The sequence below is a fragment of the Rhinatrema bivittatum genome, chromosome 14 (genome assembly GCF_901001135.1).
Source record: "Rhinatrema bivittatum chromosome 14, aRhiBiv1.1, whole genome shotgun sequence".
Lineage (NCBI taxonomy): Eukaryota > Metazoa > Chordata > Amphibia > Gymnophiona > Rhinatrematidae > Rhinatrema > Rhinatrema bivittatum.
Genome location: NC_042628.1, coordinates 21,073,242 through 21,080,150, shown reverse-complemented (window position 1 = coordinate 21,080,150; position 6,909 = coordinate 21,073,242). Strand labels below are relative to the sequence as shown.

General features: G+C 39.5%; 1 long non-coding RNA gene across 1 annotated transcript; it reads right to left on the bottom strand.

The window, feature by feature from the left end:
* Positions 1 to 485: 485 nt before the first annotated feature.
* On the bottom strand, positions 486 to 6,460 carry LOC115075745. The gene is made up of 3 exons (XR_003852591.1): positions 6,360 to 6,460; positions 2,361 to 2,433; positions 486 to 621 (listed from the first exon to the last, which is right to left on the bottom strand). It is a non-coding gene; the product is annotated as an uncharacterized LOC115075745 (long non-coding RNA).
* Positions 6,461 to 6,909: the final 449 nt, after the last annotated feature.

Here is a 6,909-nt window from a genome sequence, read left to right as displayed (position 1 = left end):
TTATAAAATCGGCACATGCGCACCTTTTAAAATCTACCCCATTACTACTACTACAACATTTAATGCAGAAGGAAGAAACACCAGTTAGTTGTTCATATGGAACACAAACCAAAGGACCCGATTCACTACGGTTTCTCTTATTCCATGGCTATGGAACAGGCCCCTAAGGGTTAATTCAGAGAATCCTTTTCAGATGTTCCAACTTCTAGGAAATGGAACATTTCCCATTTTGATAATTGGAACTAATACAATCTTTTCCATCTAAACTGAAATTGTAATACTTTGTAAAGCATAAAGTGGCCTAATTTATCTAGGCGAGGATGGGCTCCAATAGTATTTAACACAAAAATAAATGTATGTACAGGTAAAAAGATTCAGAGGGAACGGTCAGAATCTGCAAACAAAAGAATTAAAGGTTTTGCTTTTAGAGTCTAAAAAACATTTGCATGTACTGTTATGCTCTCATACCTCCTCCTTCACGGATGAGGAGAAAAGAAGGAACACGACCCCCTTCATTGGCTCCCCATCACTCCGCACAAAGCCGAAAACATCATAGCCAAGGACCACTAAAGAGCTAGCAGCTTGAGCATTGGAAGTGGTCACCCTCACCGTGCTGGCAGCCTGCAACATGAAATCAAGCACTGTAACTGTTCACACTGCTAGAAGGAGTGCTTGCAGCTCATTAGCCAGGTCCCAAAGTCTGTAGACGGCAACAGCTATCTAACCTTTTTTTTTTTAATTATCTCTATTAATTTTTCAACTTATAATACAAATAAGGATCACACCTTACCATAAGGAATAGCATAGTTTAACATAATAGAATAATCATGAACTTATATTAATCAAACTTGATATATATTTCTATGCTATTTACCTTATTCATACCATGAAATCTGAGAAATTTTTAGGAAATAATAGAGCAGAAAATTGCATCGAAATTGACTACTAAAATAGAAAGTAGTGGAGTTAACAATTACTATCCTGAATCCACCAACTGAAAAGACACAAACTAACCAGATTCTTCTCTAGAAATTAAAAATTTTTCTAAATGCTCAGGTTCCAGAAATACATACTGTATATTATCTATTGACAAAACACATTTACTTGGAAATTTTATCATTTGTGCCCCCAGTGCACGAGCTCTGGGGCAAAGATTCAAAAATTTTCTCCTACGAATTTGTGTCACTCTTACCACATCTGGGTAAACCCAGATCTTTTCCCCCAAGTATAGTTTGTTCCTGCTTTTAAGAAAATTCTTTAACACAATATCTCTTTCCACAGATATAGCAAATGTGACCAGTAAAATACCTCTCCTCTCTATCTGCTCTTCCAGAGAGGTCTCTAAAAAACCTGATAGATCTTCTAAAGGAGATGGTGATGGCATATTTTCTTTAGGGATACTTTTTACTCCTTCTCCATCACCACTCTTCAAAGTATCTGGTAAGAAATACACTTTAATTACATTAGGCATGCTTGTGGGGGAGTAGGAAAGTATTTCCCTGAAATATTTAGTTGTTCATTAGGAGAAATAAGTTTGCATTTTGGAAAATTTATAAATCTCAGATTATTATATCTGAGTCTATTCTCTAACATCTCTATTCTTTTATCATTTCTACTCTCTCCTTGAATTAAAGTTGTTTGTACCTCTTAATTTGTTCTACTTGACTATAACTGGAACCAGTAAGTGGAACTCTGACTCTTTGTTGACTTTTACTTTTCCTTGTTTATTCAATACCCCATACTAAAAGAAAGGGGAAGTGAGGGAAGGTACCTCGACTCCTCGCCAGACTTCCCCAAATCAAAGAGAGTTCTACTCTGCAGTGGGGTCTACACCAGGAGAGTCAGTTGGGTTACAGGATCAGGAGCAGAATCCTGTACCCCTTGACGAAATCTCTCAGCCCTGGTGCTCCTGTTACCCCTTCTCATCCCCACCATGATACTTCGACTGATACTGCTAGTCCCCTGAGACCAAAGATGTCACAAGGTGGAGCAGCGGTCGAGGGAGTAACAGTCGATGTAAATAATGGACTCCTTCAGGGTGAGGAAGTTTTATCTGCCCTGAGGGAGATTAATATCGGGACGATTTCTGGTATAGGAGGTTCTACTCCAATATCCACTGAAGGGGAAACATTAGCTGGAAGGGACCATGTACCTACTTCTGCTCAGAGGTTCTCAGTAATCATACCAGAGGTATCATTGTTAAAAAAACCAGAAGTTGTCACACTTGATGTATTATGGAATGCTATTTCTGTTTTTGAAAAAAACATAGTATCTTTAACTCAAGCTTTTCAGGGTCAGTCATTAACAGTTAATCCAGTAGTATTATCTAACTCTTAAACTACAAAAGTTAGATATCTAACCTCTTTCAACGTCCAAGTGGGATGGGACGCAAAAATGTCATACTCTCCAGGAAGTACTTTAAAAAAGGCAAACCTGCAAGACAGAAAAATGTGGCTTTGTCTTACCTTCTTGAAAAATTCTCAACTTTTTCAAAATATTCACAAGAGTGCTCTGTTTGCACAGGATGTATCCCAGGTAGATAAAATTAATTAAAAACAACCTTGTTTTGGCTAATTATTGTACATGGCTGGGCAGTTCTGCAGATGGGCAAACTAGATAGGTCAAATAAGTCTTTTCCTGCAGTCTCATTTCTATTCTTCTACAAAGTAAAAAAGAGTAATAGCAATTTCTAAATTTTTCATTATGAGGATACAGAAAGCCTAACTTTCAAACCTCTCTGCGGTACCGGCATAAATGGAGATTCTTCCTAGTATTTACCAACCGTGCAAGAGCACAGCTCTACACTGAAAGTGCACGTTGCATCACACGTGAAAATTTGCAAAGGTATGAAAGCATTTAATTTCTCTATTTAACACATGCATGTATAAAATCCCTTATTTACATGCAGAGGAAGCTATTTTATGAACTACGTGCATATGCCATTTTATAAAATACTTTCTTGCACTCATACCTGAGCTCAGTTTGCAGATACCTCTGCCAGTTCACCAGGAAACACCCCCCCCAAGTCAGTTAGTAAGTATAAAAGTGTATGAACAAGTGTATGAACAAGTGTATGTGATTGACCTATAAAACAGCCACATGTACTTCATGACCCCACCCCAGAACACCCCTAGACCATCCCTTTTATGAGCCAGTAAATGTGTGCACAAAACCCAACACTCACATTTGATGTTTATAGTATTGCATGTGCATGGAATATAGGCTACTTTTATGCATGGAACCCCTTTGAAAAAAAACACAAAAGTGGTGATGGATTTGTGTAATCAGCAATTTAATGGCACAAGAACATACCATACTGGGTGAGACCAAGGGTCCATCAAGCCCAGCATCCCATTTTCAACAGTGGCCAATCCAGGCCATAAGAACCTGGCAAGTACCCAAAAATTAAGTCGGTTCATGTTACTGTTGCTAGTAATAGCAGCGGCTATTTTCTAAGTCAACTTAATAGCAGGTAATTGACTTCTCCAAGAACTTATCCAATCCTTTTTTAAACACAGCTATACTAACTGCACTAACCACATCCTTTGGCAACAAATTCCAGAGTTTAATTGTGCATTGAGTGAAAAACAACTTTCTCCGATTAGTTTTAAATGTGCCACACGCTAACTTCATGGAGTGCCCCCTAGTCTATTATCTGAAAGAGTAAATAACAGATTCACACCTACCTGTTCTAGACCTCTCATGATTTTAAGCATCTCTATCATATCCCCCCTCAGCCATCTCTTCTCCAAGCTGAAAAGTCTAACTTCTTCAGCCTTTCCTCATAGGGGAGCTGTTCCATTCCCCTTATTTTGGTAGCCCTTCTCTGTACCTACTCCATCACAATTATATCTTTTTTTGAGATTAGGTGACCAGAATTGTATACAGTATTCAAGGTGTGGTCACTAGGCACTTTAAGACTCCTAAATCATCATGGTCTGAACTTGTTAAAAGCAGATCTCTAACAGTTACAGTTATGCAGAGCTTCCAAAACCTGCTCAGGACATGGAAATGAGTATGCAGGAGGTAGATCTGCCTATGCAGTGGTACATGGACACCAACATAGGAAAATGTGGGAGGGGATCTGGAAGCCAAATTTAGGATTTTAGGTAGAAAGCTGAAATCCAGAGTGGCATTCTCTGAAATGCTTCCTGTTCCACATTCAGGTCCCCAGAGGCAGGCAGAGCTCCAGAGTTTCAATGCGTGGATGAGACAATGGTGCAGGGAAGAGGGATTCAGCTTTGTAAGGAACTGGGGAAACTTTTGGGGAAAGGGGAGACTTTTCCGAAAGGTTGGGCTCCACCTTAACCAGAGTGGAACCAAGTTGCTGGCACTAACTTTCAAAAAAAAAAGAGATAGAGCAGCTTTTAAACTAGAACAAGGGGGAAAGCAGACAGTCACTCAGCAGTGCATGGCTCGGAGAAGTGTATCCTTGAAGGACATTAACAGGAGAGTTAGGGCATCCCAACAGACGTTTCATTAAAAGCAAATAGTCCATGTGCATCTATCTAAAAAAATCACCAAAGCTAATGATTTCTGAATTATCCCTAAAGACTGAAAAGCAGGTTGTTAATACAAACAAAAAACACTTTGAAATGTCCAACAGGATAAAGATCATAAGAGACTAAATGCACAGAATCTATATGGGTAGAAATCCCATGTGTGTTGGGTAAGAGTATAGTGATAGGAGTATACTACCGTCCACCTGGACAAAATGGTCAGACAGATGATGAAATGCTAAGACAAATCAGGGAAGCAAACCAATTTGGCAGTGCAATAATGGGAGATTTCAATTACCCCAATATTGATTGGGCAAATGTAACATCAGGACTTGCAGAGACAAAGTTCCTGGATGCAATAAATGACTGCTTCATGGAGCAATTGGTTCAGGAACCAACAAGAGAGGGAGCTATTTTAGATTTAATTCTTAGTGGAACGCAGGATTTGGTGAGAGGTAACGGTGGTGGGGCCACTTGGCAACAGTGATCATAACATGATCAAATTTAAACTAATAACTGGAAGGGGGACAATAAGTAAATCTGCAGCTCTAACATTAAACTTTCAAAAGGGAAACTGATAAAATGAGGAAAATAGTTAGAAAAAACTGAAAGGTGCAGCTGCAAAGGTTAAAAGTGTTCCAACAGGCATGGACATTGTTTAAAAACACAATCCTAGAGGCACAGTCCCTATGTATATGATCTGGAAAGGAATATGACGAGTGAGGTTATCAAATTTGCGGATGATACAAAATTATTCAGAGTAGTTAAATCACAAGCAGACTGATACATTACAGGAGGACCTTGCAAGACTGGAAGATTGGGCATCCAAATGGCAGATGAAATTTAATGTGGACAAGTGCAAGGTGCTGCATATAGGGTAAAATAATCCTTGCTGTAGTTACACAATGTTAGGTTCCATATTAGGAACTACCACCAAGGAAAAACAATCTAGGCATCATAGTGGATAATACTTTAAAATCGTCAGCTCAGTGTGCTGCGGCAGTCAAAAAAGCAAACAGAATGTTAGGCATTATTAGGAAGGGAATGGTTAATAAAAAACAGAAAGTGTCATAATGCCTCTATCACTCCATGGTGAGGCCGCACCTTGAATACTGTGTACAATTCTGGTCCCCGCATCTCAAAAAAGATATAGTTGCGATGAAAAAGGTACAGAGAAGGGCAACCAAAATGATAAAGGGGATGGAACAGCTCCCCTATGAGGAAAGGCTGAAGTGGTTAGGGCTGTTCAGCTTGAGAAGAGACGGCTGAGGGGGGTATGATAAAGGTCTTTAAGATCATGAGAGGTCTTGAACAAGTAGATGTGAATGGGTTATTTACACTTTCAAATAGAAGGACTAGGGGGCATTCCATGAAGTTAGCAAGTAACATTTAAGACTAATCGGAGAAAATTCTCACTCAACGCACAATAAAGCTCTGGAATTTGTTGCCAGAGGATGTGGTTAGTGCAGCTGGGTTCAAAAAAGGTTTGGATAAGTTCTTGGAGGAGAAGTCCATTAACGTCTATTAATCAAGTTTACTTAGGGAATAGCCACCTCTATTAGTTGCATCAGTAGCATGGTTAATTGCCAGGTTCTTGTGGCCTGGTTTGGCCTCTGTTGGAAACAGGATGCTGGGCTTGATGGACCCTTGGTCTGACCCAGCATGCCAATTTCTTATGTTCTTATGCTGGGTTCCAATCATGCAAAATTTCTATCATACATATTCATTACGGATAGCTTGAAAACACAACAGGCTGAGGGATCCCCGGAGTGGGTATGGGAAGCCCTGCATTTGCATGCAACATTTAACATTTTCCTCCACACATGAAAATGTCTGTTAGAAAGAAACAAAATCACTCACATCCCTCCCGGCTGAGTTGCAGTGGTCTGAATGACAGTCTCTGTTCCGGCCTTTCGTAGTGCAACCTGGACGCCAGCAGGGCCTAAATTCTGACGTTTACTGAGTACCTGTAAAATGTTACACAATTCAAACTTTCCCAGAAAAAGATAGCACAGCATTCCTATTAAAACAGGATAGCCACCCGAGAGCTCCAAAACCCACAACCATCACTAAGAGTTTAATAACTGTTAAACAAAAAAAACCTCATGCAAGTACCAGAGTGGCCAAAATTAAATAAAAAACCTACCAAATACCACTTTTTCTGTTTCATTACCATTTTTTGATGGAGAATAGGACTGCAGAGAAGAGACACTTGCTCTTGGCCAGATAGTATACAACTTGACCACAAATCTCAGTAGATTACTATATTTTACATTAAATGTAGTCTAAACTACTAATGTTCCTTGTATGTGAAAGGTAAATGAAATCAGATGGATGTAGATGTGCAAATGCAGTCCAACCACCAACTTGGCCTCCAGCACCTACAAATGACAGCACAGCCTCTGTGTAG